Source organism: Humulus lupulus, chromosome X, assembly GCF_963169125.1.
Source record: "Humulus lupulus chromosome X, drHumLupu1.1, whole genome shotgun sequence".
In the NCBI taxonomy this organism is placed as follows: Eukaryota; Viridiplantae; Streptophyta; class Magnoliopsida; order Rosales; family Cannabaceae; genus Humulus; species Humulus lupulus.
Window position 1 is genome coordinate 177,346,151 of NC_084802.1, and position 21,801 is coordinate 177,367,951.

The following is a 21,801-nucleotide window of genomic DNA, read 5'->3' on the forward strand; positions in this document are numbered from 1 at the left end:
GACCTCTTACAAAGATATGAAAGAGTGATGTATTTTAGCTTTGACCGACCCCAAGGCGGCAATCTCTAAGTTAAGTCATAAACTATGAAATAATGGGTTACATTCACAAATATACAATAAAGATTTTGTAGTGGCTAATTGTATCTTGAACAATCGGGCGATACTTTATTTTTAAAAGAGAGAATATGAGTTACTTTGAGTTTTAAAATAATAAAGAGACGAGTTTCTTATAGTGTAACGTCCCAAATTTGATAATAAGACTTAGTGCCTTGATTATTGTGCCAAGAGGGCATAATTAGATTTTTACGAGTTAATTGTGATTATACGTGTGCAATTAGGTGAATTATATAAGTTATATCATGATATGACAACTTAGGCATGTTTAGGTGTATTAAATGTGCTTATAGGCCCGATTCTGTTAAAAGGGAGTTTTCGTAATTTTTGACCCGTTGAGGGTATACTTGTATTATATATGCTTATGAGTGAGACCACAATATTATTTGGATATATTTGAGATGTGTGGTCCGAGGTGATCCTAGTGAGTATTTTGGCAGAAAGTCACATTGGGAATTAATACCTGGCTCGGGCTGAACCTAGGGATATTGTAGTAATTTTATGAATTACTGGGGTTATTATAATATGAGTTATAACTGAGGGAAAATATTGTTGTGTGGAAGATTAGTGGGGTTAATCGGTAATTTATAGATTTAACTGAGGCTTAGTGCGAAATGCTGCAAATGGCAATTTTTCCCTTGTAGGTATCAAAGGACATAGGATGAGGTTGGGGGCGTTTTAGTCTTAGATAGACCTAGGCAATAGAAGCCTTCTAAAATTAGAACCAAATCAAGACACTCAGCATACACTCCCTCTCTCTCTCACATTTCTCTCTCTCTCTCTCTCTTAAAGTGTTGGCGGAGCTCATAAATTTTGAGGGGAATTGGCTTGGGAATAAAAGAAGCTTGGGGATAGGATTGGTTAAAGGTAGCTGAGGGTTGGAATTCACAGCTGAGGTAAGAATTCATACTCTATTTGGGTTGTTTTGGGTGTAAAAATTATGCTTATGTTGTACTAGAAAGAGTTCTAGGATTAGTTTGGAACTTTGGGGCAACTTTGGGATAGTTTTTGGAGGTTTTTGTTCGAAGGAAATAGCTGGAAAGCGTTGGAAATTCTGGGTTCGCGAGGTTGCGCTGCGGCGCTGTACTTAGAGCGTCGCGGCCCACATGAACTCAAGAGTTGGGCAGTGGGCGTGTGCAGGGAAAATAAGGGCCAGGGCTGTGGTGCTTGGTAGGCTGCGCTGCGGCGCGTGTCCAGGGAAAATAAGGGTCATGGCTTTCTGACTTGTAGAGAGCTACGATGCTTCGGTGGGGCGCTGCGACTCAAATTGGAGATTACAACCAATTAGGGTTTTTAAGCATGGGAACTCAAACCTAAAGTCTCAGGAAGGATTCTACTACCTAGTTTTGTAGAATTGGAGGTCTTGGAGGCTAGGAATTTATCATGAAGCTTTTAAATAGTTTAGTTCTTGATGGTTATCTATTATTATATTGTAACTAGGTTGTACCGTTAGGCTCAAGAATAAGGGTCGTGCTGGGAGTCGCCGTACACTATCTTATTGGGACTCAAGGTAAGAAAACTACACCATGGTTGTAATTGGGGCTCAAACCCGTGTTAACGAATATGATTATACTTGTGACTATCCGGTTAGGCATGCTTGTATATGATGCATCTGATTGTGTGTTATGCAATCTATATGTTTGATTATATCTAATTTGAATGCTCGGCCTAAGAATGGTGGGGTCGGCAACAAGTGTGTGGAACATAGCTCGCCCTAAGAGTTCTAGGGTCAGCAATAAGATCTGGAAGCTCGGCCTAAGAGAGCTGGGCTCGAATTCCACCTAAATAATTAGAAGTGTAATCTACATTTATCTAACTCACTCGATATTTAAATTTGACTATGTGTTGATTGAATGGGGCTATTACCTCTAAGTTTGTTATTTATATTCTATTGCTTATTTGAATCTATTAATCTAAATTTTCTTGCTGACTCTTGGATCATGGGTGCAGGTAAGGACAAGGATTAACTAAACCAACCATGAGTTGGAGAGCTTCAGGGGCAGTGTGTACCTATGCAGCCTTTTCAAGCGTCACGGCTGAGATTGCTTGGGAAGAAATAGGATTGAACCCTGCTTTGTCGCTTAGGACGACTAGTTTGTATTTTATTTGTCTTTTATCAATCTCTAAACACCTTTAATGAAAAAATGATTACTTCGTTGACCAAAATTTGTAATACCTAACCTTCGTTTAGTATTTAATTACACATTTAAGTCCAAATGATTCACTTAGCGAGTTAAGCACCATTTAAAACACACAATGTAACAGTCTTGGCGAACTAGGGCATTACATATAGACTGCCTGAAATTAACTTGACCGACCCTAAGGAGACACTTTAATTGTGGGTAGTTTTATCATGGAATTGTAAATTCTAAGTTTATGTATTTTAATTATTGCATTCATGCATCATGTTTACTTCCCAAAAGTTATTGATATTTATTATAATAAATCTTGTACTTTATTTCTTATACTCAAATCAATCATTCTCTTATTTTTTTCAAGTTAACTATAATGTCTCAAAATGATTGTAATGTTTTCATTGGACTTAATGATGAAAATATTGTGTTCTAGAGACATGATGTTGAAATTTTATTATTGAGAGAAAATTTGATGCCAGCCATGCAAGACCATCATTAGAAGTTTTAGTGAACGATCAATTCAAGTATGATAAGTGGTTGAGGGTAAACCACATGGAACATTATTACTTACTTCAAACAGTAAGTAATGAAACCGAAAATACTCCTGTGTGCCTTAAATCTACATATGATATATGGGAGGCCATCTATACAACTTATGGACACATATATGATAAGTGGTTTTATATGAATGAAATCCTATTGGCCAAGTGTGAAACAATGCTAAAATAATGTAGAATAATAAAGGTAAAAATGATTTATTCATTCTTATGACTAAGTAGAAATGATCTATCATCGTAGATTTTTGTTGTACCATAATTTTAGTACGAGTTCATTCATTCAGCTCGGGTACAGCTGGCAGATAGATTCACAGAGAGATAACTGAGGGGAATAATATCTGCTTGTTATCCACGTGGATAGTTTTAGATTCATAGTGGGCATACATGAATATATCCATCCTGAGTTTATCCCGAACTAAGGGTGAAATGGCTATGAAGCGTAAGCTCAGAATATTAAATAGCTGTCGAAGCACGAGCTTGGAGGAGATATCCAGATCGTTGTAATTCTAGTATATTTCATACTCAAGGATCCCCAGAGACTCAGGATCCCTTTATACATTTATTTATGACCAGGCTGCCAGAATTATTATCCGAGATAGCAGGAACCTGTTAATGTCGTTACAAGTCCCTTTATACGTTAATGTCGGATAAAGGCAAAGTGGGTCTTACAAGTCCCACAGAAATAATCAATCCAAACCAAGTCAATCACTTAGAACCGCCACTCCAGGTTCTGTACCTGCAGAGCGAGATCACCAAAATGCTCGAACAAGCAACCATCATAGGGGTCGTCAGCATATTAGTCGGTCGGTTTGGACTGCAACCCCAAGTTCGGTGCCTTCTTCATAGGTCCCCAGGAGTGCCCATGGCAATCCACGAGGAGGGGTTGGGATAGGCTCACAAAGACCAAATGTTCCAACCAACCCTCCTACGTCGCGATCAGATCGCTAGGCACAGAGAACTAGAGACATTGGAGTAGAACATATGAGAGCTAATTTAGTATGCCTTGATGGAACGAGGATAGCCTCACCGATAAGGAACCCCCCGTCGCCTATAAGTCATCTGTCACCACCGCGTCCTCAACAGGACATCCCAGCTTATGGATATAATGGGAGGAATTCTCCCCCATCTGCCAATACGTATGTCCCACGAACAAGTGTGGAAAATCTAGAACCTCGGTCACAACTGCGAGCTATAAGTTTCACAAACGGGAGTTACTGTACTAAAAGTCATCGTAGCGGTATGTCCGAGGGTGACCTAAGAAATCAGAGTTCAGCACAGAGCCCTCGGTACGATTGACAACCCTATTAGCGCGATTGTATGAATTCGCAGAGAAGAAATCCATCCCGGAATGAAGATATTAGCTATACTTGACAAGACGAAGGTCCGTCCATAGTACGCGATAATGGGAATGCCCCACAAAACCAAGCTCGAGCTTGGATGGACAATAACCCATCAAATGCATATGATAGGATGAGAGCTATTGAACAGCCCCCAGGTAACTTAGGGACTGGGGACCAAACTCTCGATAGACTAGCTTTGATGGAAGAGCAAATGAAGAGGCTTTTATCTAGAAAAGAAAAAGATGATTGGACTTAAAAGACGAGCTCGAGCCTTTCGCTCCAAATATTGCGGTGGCCACATATCCGATAGGCTTTTGAATGCCACACTTGTCAAAATTTGATGGAGATGGAGATCCGTCAGATCAGCAAAGAATGTTTAACACCATGATGATGGATCTAAGGTGTATTTTATTCCCTGCAACTCTAGTCGGGTCAGCCAGGTAGTGGTTTAAGCAATATAAGAGGCATTCCATATGCTCATGGAAGAAGTTTTCCTATGATTTCAAAAAAGCATTCCGAGCTTCACATGCAGCTCGGGTTGATACTGATTCATTGGCAAACGTAAAGCAGCAACCTGGCGGGGTGTTGAAGGCATATCTAAGTAGATTTTCCAATGTCGCTACACGAGCTAGGGATGTTGATGACATCTCTAAGCTAATGGCACTAAGGATAGGAATTCTCGTCGAGGGCGACCTGTGGCAAGAACTCCAAAGAAAATGAGTTAAGAGTGTGGATGAATTCTTGGCCCGAGCTCAAGAGTGGATTTACCTAGACGAGGTGCGAGCTTCCATTGCGGGAACCAGCCAGAACCTTATCCAGCCCGTTGGAGCGGTAACGGATGTTGCAGCTATGGCTCAAACCGTTACCCAAAATAACCAAGGGGGAATAACAAAAGGAAGGGAAATGGCGAGGGCAACCAGAGCGGGACAAAGAAAAACAAATCTGTGGAGAAGTTCGAAACTTTTTATGCTACTTATACCAACCTAACCGACACCAGGGAGCACATCTTCCTGGAAAATGCTACTCTCCTTCCATGGAAGAAGCCAGAATCGTTGAAGAACCAGAGGGCGAAAAGGGATTCTTCAAAGTTCTTCTAATTCCATAACGACATCGGTCATAACACTGATGACTGTCGACAATTGAAGGATGAGATTGAAACACTCATCAGAGTCGAATCGTTGGCCCAGTACGCCCAAAATCAGGTTGTCCCTAATCAGCCCGTTAGACCAAACCCTCAATCAGTTGTCGAAGCTCCAATAAGTCAAACTGGAGGTCAAACAAATCAGGTCAACCCTCCTCCGATAGTAGGGGGAACATAACCACCATTTCGAGAGGACCTCATTTGGCAGGCACGAGTAGCGGAGCGCAGAAGAGGTACATTAACGAGCTGAAGTCCCATAATAGGATGGAGTTCATCCTGAAACAACGGTTATCGAAACAACAATGATTGGAAAAGCAACCAATCATTTTCACAACAAAGGATGCTAGCCACGTCCAATTCCCACATAATGATCCGTTGGTCATAACCGTTTAGCTCGCCAACCGAAGGGTCTGAAGAACACTAGTAGATAATGGAAGTTTCGTGAATCTACTTTTCAGGTCCACCTTAGAAAAAATGGGGTTACTTGTAACTGATTTGAAGGGGACCTCAATGACTCTGTAAGGATTTTCTAGTGAAGGGTCGGCAGCCATCGGGACGATCGGATTGGTGGAGACATTGGGAGAAGACTCGCGAACTATTTCCAAGTTACTTGAGTTCGTAGTAATCGATTGTTCAACTGCGTATAATGAAATTTTGGGCCGACCTACGTTGATGGCGTTTGAAGCCATAACCTCTATCCGCCACCTAGCAATAAAATTCCCCTCAGCCTCGCGAATATGCACACTTACAGGTGATCAACTCACTGCTAGAGAATGCTATGGAAACTCTATGATCGAAACATCACAACCAGAGCAGCAAGTAATGGTGTCATAAATGACGGAGGTGAGGAGTCCCAGGAAGTAGAAGCTACTTGCGGGATGGAAGAACCTCAGCGAAGAGAGGATAGTGACGTCGCCCAACGTGATGATATTGAACCACAGATAGGCGAAGACAGGTCAGAACTCCAAGCCATAAAAGGAGCTCGAGGAAGTAAACATTGACCCCAAAGAGGCTTCAAGAGTTTTAAAGATTGGGAAGAATCTAGACGATAAAAGGAAGAAAGAGCTGGTCTATTTCATACAGAAGAATCTGGACGTTTTTGCTTGATCACATGAAGATATGGTGGGAATAAGTGTTAAGCAGCTTAACAACAATCAAAATTGTTAATTTATCCCCACAAGATTTCTAGATCTACTTCTTCACATACATATATATATTGAATCAAAGAGATGAATAGAAAATTACATCGAGTCTTTCCTTGCTGCTATCTTTTTGTACGGCAAAATCCTTGAGATCTCACACCAGGATCTTCCAAAATGTTCTCAACACACAAAGAATGAGTGTGGGCTCGTTATACAAAACAATAGGCAAAATCTATTTATCATATGTTCTCAATACATGAGATCTAATAAAGTTTGGACCTAAATTTGTGAAGAACAGTGACCTATGCTTGTAGCACTGTTCTATTTCTCTCACGGAGATTTCACGATATATTTTCTATCTCTGAAAAGAATCGCTCTAAAAAAAACTAATCTCCTATATTTAATATATCCAATATATTAAAAATAAATAATATTAGTTATTTTAAACAATTTAAAAATAACTAATCAATTATTAGATTTTTGTTTAAATAATAATATTTTAATCATATAAAAATATCTCATTATTTACTTAATATTTAAATAACTAAAATTGTTGAACCAAGATTCTTCTAGAACCTTCTTGTGCGTGTAGCACAGTGACTGTGCACTGTGTTACACGCCTAACTCATGCCAGGGAGGACATGTGATTTTCCCAATTTTCATCATTATTTAAATACCAAAATCCCAAAATAAATTAATTCAAAATTAATTATATTTTTTTAAATCAAATAATTAATTACACAGAATTATACAATAATTATGTTTAGTGCATAGAAAAAATATTTTACTTATCAAATAAGTCCTTTTTGCCCATTTTTGTATTTATCTTTGTTAGTGTTTGTTTGGGCCATTTCGGGGACCATAAACTTATAACATTAAGCTCCAATAAATTAAAACTAAATAATTAAACTCTTTAATCATAATAGTTAATTTATTAATATATATATTTCTCCACTATAAATTCAGAATTGAACTCTTTATGTTATAGATATACTTTTACAAAAATCTTATTTTAAGTTGTCCATTGATATAACCATTTTACAATAGTTCAACCCTCTAATTAATTAGTTCATAAATTATAATGGAAGAATTACCATTTTACCTTTCTAATTTACTTCTTATTCCTTAAGTACCATTAATTTACTAGTGAATAATAAATCTATAGTCTAATTATAGATTTGAGCTCAAAATCATTTTGTTCCAAAATTAACCCTTAAGGGAACTAATATACGATCTGTTAGGAAATATTAGATTCCGTATTGTTGATACATGTTCCTAGCCATCCATGATATTAAATCTCCAAAACAAAAGTCATAAGCCTCAATCTATGAAGAAACCTTAAAGAATGAATCAAAAGATTTAATAAACATAAACAGGAATTCATGAACACTCAGGATTTAGGTTGATCTATAAATGACCATCAGTTATGATATGAATTACAAATCTTTATTATTAAATGGTTTTTGGATAAAGACTTTTATTCATATCGGTCCTTGTCATATATAATAATATTATATAAAGCACATTTGCCGAGATGTCTTACCACATCAATAATCCGAACCTAGATTATTTGTATCAACATGATACTCACTAAACCATACTTATAACCCCAATTAAAGAATTCCATAACTTCACTTTGTTGTTGACTATTTTTATTCATTCATGTGATCTTAATTCTCTCGTAATAATTCAAGATCACATTCTCAATGATGAATATGAAATTTTTCTGATATTTACTAAAAATTATTCAAACAATAATTTAATAAACTAAATATAACAATAATAGACCATTGTATGTATTTATTCATTGAAATAATAAATGTCTTTTACATGCTTTTAGGACATACTCCTAACAATAAGTCCAAATGTAATCATGCACACCTTAAATTTGGACAAGAATGTGCCTGCAAAATCCCAAAAATGGAGACGATTGGGAATGGTCCGAGCTGAAGCTCTTGAGGAGGAAGTAACTTGAGGCAAAATACCCAATCTGGGTCGCCAATCCCATGCTTGTCCCGAAGCCAAATGGGAAATGGAGGACCTGTATCGACTTCTCCGATCTGAATAAAGCTTGTCCCAAGGTTTTTTTCCCACTACCAAGGATTGATCAGTTTGTAGATGCCATGGTTGGTCACGAGCTCATGTCCTTCATGGACGCGTATTCTGGATATAACCAGATTGATATGAATCCTGCAGACTAGGAACATACTAGTTTCATGACAGAACATAGCCATATTGTTATAAAGTTATGCCCTTCGGGCCGAAGAATGCTGGTGCTACATATCAATGTTTGGTCTACAAGATGTTCGCTAATCAGATCGGGAGAAATATGGAAGTGTATGTCAATGACATGCTTGTCAAATAAAAGACTGCCAATAACCATGTGTCTAATCTAGAAGAATGTTTTGGAATATTAAGGAGGTATGGCATGAAGCTTAATCCTCAGAAGTGCACTTTCGGAATGGCATCTAGAAAATTCCTAGGATTCACAGTCAACACAACGGGGATAGAGGCAAATCCTAAGAAAATCAAATCGCTGTTAGAAATGCCATGACCTAGGTCACGTAAAGATGTTAAAAGACTGACCGGAAGGGTGGCGGCTTTGAATCATTTCATTTCAAAATCCACCGACAAGTGTCTGCCATTCTATAACTTGCTCAGAGGAAACAAAAAATTTGAGTGGACTAAGGAGTGCGAACAAGCATTCCTCGACCTAAAAACGCACCTGACCAAGCCCCCAATGTTATCTAAGCCTATGTTTGGAGAACCTCTATTCCTTTATCTGGACGTGACAGAGAATGCAGTCAGTTCCATGATAGTTCGAGAAGAAGATCGTGTTCAAAAACCAGTATATTATATAAACAAGAGACTTCCCGGAGTCGAGTCACGATACCCATTGATTGAGATACTAGCATTCTGTCAAATATTGGCTTCCAGAAAGCTCCAGCCATATTTCCAATCCCATTCTATCAATGTCATGATCGACAAACCTTTAAGGCAGGTTTTGCAAAAACCTGAAACGTTGGGACGTCTTTTAAAATGGGCTATCAAACTTAGCCAGTTTGAGATATTGTACATACCACGGATCTCAATCAAAAGTCAGGCCCTTGCTGATTTTATGGCTGAATGCACCGGTTTAAAGAGGAGCTCTTGAATGAGCCAGTGCAGCAGTTATTGAGAATCTTCATGGACGGATCATCAAATAAGAACGAATCGGGAGCTGGGATAATCTTAATCTCAGCAAAATGGCATCGATTTCACACAGTTCTGAGATTCAAATTTGAGGCATCCAACAACAAAGCTGAATATGAGGCCTTACTAGCAGGACTTAGAGTGGCAAGGGAGCTCAAAGCAAAAGCTATACAATGCTATAGTGATTCTCAGCTCGTGGTCAATCAGGTATTTTGAGAATATCAAGCTCGAGGTAGCAACATGGTGGCCTACCTAGCTAAGGTAAAGGGAGAATTGTCTGAATTTGAGTACATTTCTGTTGAACAGATACCCCGCGAACATAATTCTAATGTTGATGCCTTGGCACGGCTTGCCACGACAAAAGAAGCTGAAACGTTGAATGTAGTGTTGGTGGAGTTCTTGGAAAGCCTGAGTGTGACAGAAGGAATAATAGAGGTCAAAATGATCGACGTAAGACCGACCTAGATGACTCCCTTAATACCTCGCAACAGGAAAGTTACCTGACGACAGAAAAGACGAAAGAAAACTACTTTACCAAGCTCCACAGTACGTAATAATAGATGGAACCTTGTATTGACGTGGTCATTCGTTGCCTCTCCAACGATGCGTTATGCCCGAGGAAGCCAAAACCATTTTACGAGAAATACACGAAGGCTTTTATTGAGATCATGCTGGGGGGCAAAACCTAGCACTGAAGATATTGAGGCAAGGCTATATTTAGCCCACTTTAATGAAAGACCCAATCTTGTATGTTCACAAGTTCGACAAATGCCAACGTTTCGCTATGATTGCCCGAGCTGCTCCAATCGAGCTAACAATGATTTCATCCCCATGGCCATTTTCGGTTTGGGGAATCAACCTAATAGGCTCCCTGCTAATGGGAAAGGGGGGAGTTCGTTACGCGGTGGTGGCAATTGACTATTTCACAAAGTGGGTAGAAGTCGAGCCTCTGGCAACCACCACTTCAAAACAAGTCCTGGACTTTGTGGTGAAGAGTATTATATGTCGGTTAGGGCTTCCTAAAAAGATCGTGTCAGACAACGGGACACAATTCGACAACGATCTCTTCACTGACTTCTGTGAAAAATATGGTATCACTAAGACCTTCTCCTCAGTAGCATATCTGCAGGCCAACGGGCAGGTTGAGGCTATAAACAAAATCCTTAAGGCAAGCCTATAGAAGAGGTTAGATGAAGCCAAAGGATTATGGCTGAAGTAGCTCCCGCAAGTACTTTGGGCCTTACGAACTTCTCACAAGACCTCCACAGGACATACTCCTTTTTTCCCTGACTTTCGGAAGCGAGGCCACACTTCCAATCGAAGCAATTGTAACTACTCATAGGCAAAGGACATTTGATCAGGAACAGAATTAGGGATTACTTAACGCATCCCTTGATCTGATCGAAGAAAAATGAGAGGAATCGTAACTACAGCTCTCCCATTATCAAAAAAAGATCACTCGCAATTTTAATTCTAATGTTAAGAGGCACAGACTTGGACTGGGCGACCTTGTTCTCCGAAGGGTATTTTTAGCAAATAAGGATCCCAAGGATGGTGTATTAGGCCCCAACTAGGAGGGACCATATCAGGTTGTTGAGGTTTTATGTGAAGGAACTTTCAAGATAGCTTTGTTGAATGGGGAAGTAGTCCCGCGGACTTGGAATGCCCTACATTTGAAAAAGTATTATCAGTAGTACCACCATCAATGTAAGGCTTATTTATAAAAGCCATTTGATTAAATAATAGATGGATTATTAAATAACTTTGTATAATAAATGTGGTATTAGCTCATGTTCTCATATTTGTAGAAGCAACCAAGAAACTTTGTACATTCTGGTTACTTGGGGGGCACATAACTCGAGGTTGGAAAAATTAAGCCTGCTCGATAAAAAATAAAACTTAGAAGCTTGGAAAAATTGATTATTCAACGGCTTTTTAGAAGCTCGAGTTTTCAATAAACCTAGTGCAAACTAAGTTTAAATCATTTAAAACCTTGGACGTAGCCAAGTCCGAAACTTAGAAACTTGGAAAAATTTATTATTCAACGGCTATTTAAAGCTTGAGTGTTCAATAAACCTAGCGCGAACTAAATTTAAGTCATTTAAAACTCTAGACGTAACTAGGTCAAAAAACTTGGAAAGTTGGGAAAATTGGTTATTCAAGGGCTTGTTAAAGCTCGAGTTATCAGTAAACCTAGCACAAACTAAGTTTAAATGATTAAAACCCTTGATATAACCAGGTTCAATGCCCGATTCTTAACATGTACGATAAAAATAAGCAAACAAAACTTGGATATAACCAAGTCCGATAAAATCTATCTTGATCTAAAAGTCAATTCCTCAAATCTCAAATGTACAAGAGTATAAGGATTCAAAAACATAAGAAGATAATAATGGAAAGACAGGTGGATCAAAAGATGGATATATGTTGAAATAAAACAAATAAATTACATGAGGAGAAAAAACCTCGAATTTAGCCGAAGGCAATTTTTTAATGTCAAAAAATTATTAAATAACTACAAAGGAAATAAAAAAGAAGAGAGATTATTGGGCTCCATCAACTCGCCCCACAAAGGTGACCTCCTCGCCATCTCCTTCCGCCACTCTAGAAGACTCATCAATTTCTGAGGGTTCTTGCAGGAACCGAGCCTTGAATTTTGCAAGGTACAGATAACACAACCCAGGCTCCATAAATGAGAGGTTTCCATCCTGGTTGAAGGCAAGGCAATGGTATAACATCTCCTCCATGGCTAATGAGGATGCCACCTTTTCTTCCTTGGCCTTAGGTTCGGCCTCGAATAGTTTTGCCTTGAGCTCACCAATCTTTACCTGAAGACGTTCAGCAAGATGATTCGTCTCGGCAAACTGAATTTGGGAGGCAGATAGTGTAGTCTTCGCGGCTTGCTCGCTCTCTTGAGAAGAGGTGAGAGCAGCCTGGGCAGCCAACTCATTATTCTGAGCATTTGTCAAGGTTGCTTTGGCAGCCTGCTCATTTTCCTTGGCAGCGTCCAGCTTGGCCCGAAGTTCATCATTTCTGGCCCTAGCGCGAGCTAAGTTGCAGTATTGGGCCAGGATAGACTACAAAATAACAGAACAAGTCAAAAATATAATATGAGGAAAAAAAAACAAACTCACCACCAAGTATGGGAAAAGAACTCACGGTGAGATTCGTCCCCATGGCTGACTAAAGAACGTTCTTGGGGCTACGCTCCTCAACGGTCCTTAGGCCCCTCGAGCTGGCTTTATAAGCGTGACCCACCATGTGAGTCGCGGTCTCATATATGATACCCCAGAAGGGCTTAGGGATCTTCTTCAAGTCTTGAGGGTCAACCGGTATTCAGACTCTGGGGGCCTCGGCTTGAATAACTTGGGGAGGAGGCATGAATCAAGGTGGGGGAGGAGGAAGCGGGCTCCCGAGTCAAGCCCATGTCCTTATCCTTGCCGGGGGACTTTGAAGTGTTCCTCGTTGCAGGGGTGGTCTTCTTCCCTTTATTGCATGAAGTGAAATTTTAAATACATTTTAAATAGTAATATGATTATTCTTAATTTTCTTTTAATAAACACGTAGTTATAAACATTCAGGTTGTAGACGCTTTGCCAAATGAACAATTGCTTAGTAACTCTGAGTTATTTAAATTAGCCAAACCAAAAGGTAAAAAGGAAAAAAGTTTCTAAAGAGGATTACACATATCTATGGCATCTAAGACTAGATCATATTATTCTAGATAGACTTAACCAGTTAACAAAAGATGGACCATTGAGAGAACTAACTGTTGGAACCTTTCTGGTTTGTGAATCCTGTCTACAACGCAAAATGACTAAATGAACTTCATCAGCGAAAGGCAATAGAGCCAAAGAACCATTAGAGTTTAATGACATCAAAGCTGAAGCTGAGAAGTAGTTAGGTAAATCTCTTTAGACGCTTCGATCAGATCAATGTGGTGAATATTTGGATCTATAATTCAAAGATTTCATGTTGGAGCACAGTATTCTATCCCAACTCACAGCACCTAGAACGCCACAACAAAATGGTGTTTAAGAAAGAAGAAACAGAACCTTATTGGACATGGTTAGGTCTATGTTGAGCTACTCCTGGGGCTATGATTTTCACACAACGACGTACATTTTGAATGTAGTCTCATCTAACCTAATAAGCAATACACCACTACAGTTATGGAAAGGTAGAAAACCTAGTATTCTCCATTTTCGCATATGGGGTTGTCCCACTCACGTTCTTGGACCTAAATTAGGGACACTTGACTCAAGGTCAGAAGTTTGTATTTTCATGGGCTATGCTCCATAGACACGAGGTGGTTACTTATATAGTCAAAAGGACCAAAAGGTATTTTGTAGGTATTAAAATAGAAAAAATATTAAAATACGTAGCAAAAGGAAGGGGAGTGGATTTTAAAAAAATAGTAATACCAGCCAGGATCATCATATATATATATAAATTAAAGAATACATAAAAGGATATAGGAATTACATCTCGTAGCCAATCAAGTGTCATTGGGTCTTTTAGTAAAAATCAACGATCTTCCTATGGTTATGAAAGCTCACACCTTAGCCTTCCAGGTCATTCCTTTAACACACAAGGATGTGTGTGGGCACATAGAATTCACAAGTTGATTTTAGGTTATCTAGATTTTCTCACCACATGAGATCTAGACAGGTTTTGAGAAGAGAGAGGGCTATAGAAACTTCTACAAATTTAGGTATAGAAGATTCTGTCGTTTCTTTTCTTTGAGAGAGTTTGGTAACCTTGAAACGACTAACTTAGAAAAGAAACACTTATTTTTAGTTTTATAATGATAATTTAAAATTTTTAAATATTCCTTATTTAACCAATTATTAATTTAATTTAAATCATATTATGTAGAGTCCAAGATCTTTACTTAGCTAGTTAGATAGTAATAGTAATAGTAATAGTTAGTAGTAGTTGTAGTATGTTTATTACTGTGGATTTTGGTTCAAGCCGGGACTTAGTTGGACACTTTGGACATCAGCCATCGGTCATGAGAGGTCAGTTCTGCTTAAACCGACTTAATACATGTTCATAAGTCGGTTTATACAGAACCAACTTATCATGTATGACTAAGGTAAGCATGAGACGTCAGTTGCGCGAGAACCGACCTCCCATGCTTGTAGAAGACATAATAGGTCAGTTCATGCAAAACCGACCTACCATGTTGTCATGGTAGGTCAGTTCTATGTGGACCGACCTACCATGTCCTACCTTGCTAACATGGTACGTCGCTACTATGTGAACCGACCTATCATGTCACATTATAAGAATTTTAAAATATATTAATTTATTTGAATTAAATAAAATTAATATATTTTCAAATTTTAATAATGTAAAAAAAAATTAGAGTATCTTTAACAATATATCTGTATAATGACACAGAATCGAACTAACATGTCCTTTAAAAAATTATTTAAGACGCAACTCTTTTATCAAATTATTATTTATTTATTTTAAATTGTAAATGTTATTAAATTAAAATATTGTTTATTTATAAAATATAATTATAATGTAATATTAACAAATATAAATTTTACATTATTTGAATTTTAAATATATTAATTTATTTAAACAATACATATATATATAATTATTTCAGTGTGAAAAGTATAAAACAATATACTTATTAATATTACATATATTATAATTTTTGAAATATAAAAAAATTAATAAATTATTTGTAATTAAAACAAATTAATTCAATTTTTTATAAACAAGAAAATATTTTAATTTAATAGTATTTATAATTTAAAATAAAAAAACTTTATAAAATAATTTAGAGTGTCTCTTTAATAATTTTTTAGATGACATGGTAGGTCGGTTGTGTGGGAAATGACTCCTCATGTGGCATGGTAGGTCGGTTGTGTAGAACCGACTTACCATGTCATTATAAAAATACATTATTAAAGATACTATAATTTATTTTATATTATTGAAATTTTAAAATATATTAATTTATTTCAACAATACATATATATAATTTATTTAGGTATGAAATAAGTATAAAAAAATATATACTTATTAATATTACATATATTATAATTTTTGAAATATAAATAAATTATTTGTAATTAAAACAAATTAATTTAATTTTTAATAAACAAGAAAATATTTTTATTTAATAGTATTTAAAATTTTAAATAAAAAAACTTTACAAAATAATTTCAAGTATCTCTTTAATAATTTTTTAGATGACATGGTAGGTTGGTTGTGTAAAAAATGACTTCTCATGTGACATGGTAGGTCGGTTGTGTAGAACCGACCTACCATGTCATTATAAAAATACATTATTAAAAATACTATAATTTATTTTATATTATTGAAATTTTAAAATATATTAATTTATTTAAACAATACATATATATATTTATTTCAGTATGAAATAACTATAAAACAATATACTTATTAATATTACATATATTATAATTTTTGAAATATAAATAAATCAATAAATTATTTGTAATTAAAACAAATTAATTTAATTTTTTATAAACAAGAAAATATTTTAATTTAACAGTATTTATAATTAAAAATAAAAAACTTTATAAAATAATTTAGAGTATCTCTTTAATAATTTTTTAGATGACATGGTAGGTCGGTTGTGTAGAACCGACCTACCATGTCATTATAAAAATACATTATTAAAGATACTCTAATTTGTTTTATGTTATTAAAATTTTAAAATATGTTAATTTATTTAAACAATACATATATATAATTTATTTGGGTATGAAATAAGTATACAAAAATATACTTATTAATATTACATATATAATAATTTTTGAAATATAAATAAATTAATAAATTATTTGTAATTAAAAAATTAATTTCATTTTTATAAATATGAAAATAATTTAATTTAATAATATTTATAATTTAAAATAAAAAAACTTTATAAAATAATTTAGAGTATCTCTTTAATAATTTGTTAGATGACGTGGTAAGTCGGTTGTGTGGGAAATGACTTCTCATGTGACATGGTAGGTCGGTTGTGTAGAACCGACCTACCATGTCATTATAAAAATACATTATTAAAGATACTCTAATTTGTTTTATATTATTGAAATTTTAAAATATATTAATTTATTTAAACAATACATATATATAATTTATTTGGGTATGAAATATGTATAAAAAATATATATACTTATTAATATTACATATATAATAATTTTTGAAATATAAATAAATTAATAAATTATTTGTAATTAAAAAAATTAATTTCATTTTATTAAACAAGAAAATATCTTAATTTAATAATATATATAATTTAAAATAAAAAACTTTATAAAATAATTTAGAGTATATCTTTAATATATTTTTAGATGATATGGTATGTCGGTTGTGTGAGAAATGACTTATCATGTGATATTGTAGGTTGGTTCTGTAGAACCGACCTACCATGTCATTATAAAATACATTATTAAAGATACTCTAATTTGTTTTATATTATTGACATTTTAAAATATATTAATTTATTTAAACAATACATATATATAATTTATTTGGATATGAAATAAATATAAAAAAATATATACTTATTAATATTACATATATTATAATTTTTGAAATATAAATAAATTAATAAATTATTTGTAATTAAAAAAATAATTTAATTTTTATGAATAAGGAAATATTTTAATTTAATTGTATTTATAATTTAAAAATAAAACACTTCATAAAATAATTTAAAGTATCCTTTAATAAATTTTTAGATAACATAATAAGTCATTTATAAATGACTTATCTTGTGACATGGTAGGTCGGTTGGGTAGAACCAGCTTACCATGTTATTATAAAATACTTTTCCATCACGAAATGATGGTGGGAAAAATTTCTAAATTCCCGCTTTATTTTTCATTTCTTTCTCAATACAATTTAGAGAAAAGAAACCCTATTTTGTCAAACCCCTTTCATCTTTCTCTCACCCTTTCTGATCACCTTCTTCTCCCAAAAATAATCTTCAGCCGCAACCTCTCTCAACCTCTCACATTCTTACATTCAGGAAGAGGGAATGAAGGGTATTATGGTCATCTTCCTGCAGTTGCAATCAGCGATGGGTAGCATTTTAATTGTAAAACTTGCAGGTTTTTCTTCTTATCTCCTTCTCCAATCAGTCAACAACGAACAAAAGGTACTTACTTATTTCTAGATCCTTCCAATTCTTTGGTTCTGTTTATTAGGCGCTGGGGGATTTTTGGGTTTGTTATTCAATGTGTTTTGTTTTTCAATTTTATTTTATTTTAACAAAGCAATAAGTAGTCATTAAGTTATACATTATACAAAGAAATTGTTGGTCTACTTCTACTTTTGCAGATAAATAGTAATAATCTGTTTTTTCTTTTTTGAAGAAAGAAATAGTGATATTCTGATTAGAGAAAGTTTGGCCTTAGCATTTGTCATATTGCATATTGTAAAACTTTAACTTGACACATATGGTCATGTCATCGACCCAAAACACTTGTATCGAGAAGAGTGGGAAAGAAAATTTGTGGCCCAAATTACGGTGATTTATGTTAAGAAAGTAACCCTCTGCTGCTCTTACGCCTCTCTAACGTTTCCGTCATTTGAGTATTTCCCGGATAAGGATTTCAAGGGTGAATCTTTCTTTTCCATGGTATTTTTTTTCAGTTCAATGGTTTTTTTTTCGTGTTTTGGGTTTGTATATATTATGCAGAAGAGCTTGTTTATTTTAATTAATACAAGTTAAATTAAATGTTTGTTTTGGTATATTGGGTTTGTATTATGCTTAGAGGAGTGAATTGAGCAATTTATAATCTTGTTTCTTAATAATATGTTAAAAAAACATAAAATCGACACCTTCTTTTGCAGAATATAAGTAGTACCATTTGAAAATCTTTGATTACTGATATATTAATTGTAAAATTGTTAATGGTTGTGGGTTTTGATTTTGGTATGTATAAACTAGGCATTTGCCGTGTTAAGATATGGAAATTGCATTAGATATTCTTTTTTGAAAAATCTAATTGTTGTTTTGATTTGGTATATAATTTGTTGGTTTCAATAGTAAAGGGTATGGCTTAATGTCAAAGCAGTAGAATAATTGTTAAGAGGTTGAGGTCGACAAGCCTTTAGGCCTCACTTTCGGTCAAAAGCAAGGTGGTCTCACTCAGGCAAGTAAATCATTATTTCTCTCTGCTTTCTATTTACTTATGTTTACCAGTAAAACTATGGAAAAAAAGAAGTAGAAAGAAAATCTAGGAAGCTTTGTTCCCATTTTTGGTCAATTCCTTCTGCAAGCAAGTCTTATAGTTGGTGTTGTGCATTGACTTGGGTCTTAATATGTTTGAGTGATTCATATAATACCAACTAGTTTCAATGGTATTTGTTGACAAAATGTGGCTGCATTCAAGGCTGGCAATTTTCTTTGAAAGTTTCAAGTTTGTATCAAACAATATATTAGTTTTTCTTTTTGGGCCTCGTTTTTTTAGTATAAATAATTATTAAAAGTTAAAGCCTTAGGCAATGCTAGATGATATAACAGAACAAGCATAATGGATATTCTTTGGCTGCCTTCAATGATCACATGCTTTCCATGGAACAAATCCTACATATTATATGATTAGCCAATTAACTTTATGGTTTTTGTACGTGATATGCGGCATAGTGAGGACACAGATGAAAGAGTTCCATGTTACATTAAGACCATGGTACTACCAAAAGTAGGTAACTTTTTATTTATTAGCTAGAATGGTAAAAAAAAGAGAGAAAAGTGCTTAAGTAGGAACTCCTACATATTATAGTACCACTAATTTTATGTTTGATCACATCCTATAAATATATATTGATATGCTCATATAGTACTATTTGTATATTTATATGCTCATATAATGCTATTTATTTTCTATATCTTTTTTCTATAATAATGCTTTGATTTGTTAGAATATATTATAAGAAATATAATATATATATATATATGTATAAGTAATATATGCCAAGATACAAATGTCAATTATTTTAATCCTCTTATTTTACATTTATCTTATTTCTCAAACTTCTTGTGTTATTTCAGGGCATAGATTGTTAATATAAACATTGTGCGATTATTAGGCTTAACTTGTGAATATAGACACCAAAGGGATTTGAAGGATCTTTTGCAGAAGTTAGATCCTCGGCCAAGGAATGCATAAGGATCCCAATATCATTTTTTAGACATTTGCTATTTTTTATGGAAAATAGAAACTTAATAAATAAATTTGGGATGATCACTAATTTCTTTTTTGGTTATATTTTTTTATATTGGGAATTATTGTACTGAAGCTAATGAATGAGTTTTGATTTGGACGTATATGGTTTTACTGATTTCACACATTCATTTTTTTTCTTTAATAGTGACTTACATAATTACATTAAAGTTTTGATTTGGACATTTCAATGATCAATTTTCCTTTGCTCTGTTTTGACGAGTTGTTAGAGAAGTATTGATTCTTTCAATTTTTTGCAGCTGTTTTGTGTTTTTGGTTTCTTGAAACATATGATGAGTTTTCCTTATGGGTGTTTAGAATTTTTTTATTTCTTGTAGTTGGAGAACACGTGTTTCTTTCGAAAGTTTCAAGATTTTTTTTAGTTACTTGAAATCATTTCTAGGTGTTTTTGTATGCATGGGATTCTGGGTCACTATTTCCTTTTTGCTTATAGTTTATTCAATCACTTGGATTTGGTTAAATTTGTTTAACTGATATGATTGAGTGATGTAATTCAATCTCTAAAGTCCAAACAACTTCTCACAATTCTTATTCTCTTTAAAAGTTACAAATGCTAAATTGAGTCAGAGGGATCTAGAATTGTACTTAAACATAGTTCATGGGTACATGAAAATAAATACAAGTAATTTCTGATAATGTATAGACAGAGGGATCGAGTGTATATTTTTCATTGAAGATTTCATTTTCTATTAGGCATTATTTATTTGGAATTGTATTGGAGGTGATTACTTCTCTAGTAATTGCACCTATTTTGAACTGAGATGGTTTTAGAAAAAAATTAAACATATAATTCTCATTTTTGTTTCTATATTCTTGCAGTAGAGCAGTAATATAGGACTCAAAACTATGTTTATAAATTTGTTTATTTCATGAATTATAATTCTTGTGAGAGATACTATATTAAGTTCAGTTTATGTATCACCTCTACCCTTGGATTATGCTATTTTTTCTATTATCACTAGGCAACAAATTTCTTTTATCAACTCTATGTAACAGAGCATATGTAAATTTTACTATAATTGATTATATTGAGTCATTTATAGAGATTTTAATGCAATGGTTTCTTATATACCTGAATGTGATTTTAGATTGGTACAACAAAGAATGATGTTGGCGCCTATCGGAGTGCCTGTGGTGTCATGAAGTCCGTTGTTCTGCTTTTTATGGTTGGAGTTGGGTATTTGTACTATGAGTAATATATGTAAATTTGCATATATCTAAGTGTCTATGTTTGTATTATATATATATTGAATATTGTAAAATTATATAGATTTAAGTTTGATTTTTCACAGATCTAAATATTGTAAATTTATTGATGATGTTAAGTGTTTTATATTTATTTGTGACTTTATTAATTTTGATATTGGTTCTATTTTATTTGGTGCTCGATTTCTATAGTGTGAGGGTTCTATAAGTAAATATGAAAAAATACATGTTAATATGGAAAAAAAAAATAGAATACTACAAGTCGATTGGACAACCGACTTACTATGTTGTTCACCATAAGTCAGTTGGACAACCGACTTGCCATGTTATACATCATAGGACGGTTGTACAACTGATCTACCATGTTGTACACCATAGGTCAGTTGGACAACCGACTTACCATGTTGTACACTATAGGTCGATTGTACAACTGATTTACCATGTTGTACACCATAAGTCGGTTTGGCGCCAACCGACGTACCATGTGTTTACATGGTAAGTCATTGCATAGGAGGTCGGTTCCAAACTGACTTATGAACGTTTATAGGTCGGTTTTTAATCGACTTCTTATGCAATTTTTGTAGTAGTAGCAACACTTGTAGATTTTATAAGTTTAACCTATACTTTAAGAATATTAATTATAACCTAAGGTTTGATTAATATGATTGATTATGAAGATGATACTTATTATACTATAAGGTTTCCCAATAAGATAATGACATTT

General features: G+C 34.4%; 1 long non-coding RNA gene across 1 annotated transcript; it reads left to right on the top strand.

Annotated features, from left to right (window-relative positions):
- Positions 1 to 17,488: 17,488 nt before the first annotated feature.
- LOC133803934 (uncharacterized) lies at positions 17,489 to 21,226 on the top strand. Its single transcript, XR_009878211.1, has 2 exons — positions 17,489 to 17,779; positions 17,997 to 21,226. It is a non-coding gene; the product is annotated as an uncharacterized LOC133803934 (long non-coding RNA).
- Positions 21,227 to 21,801: the final 575 nt, after the last annotated feature.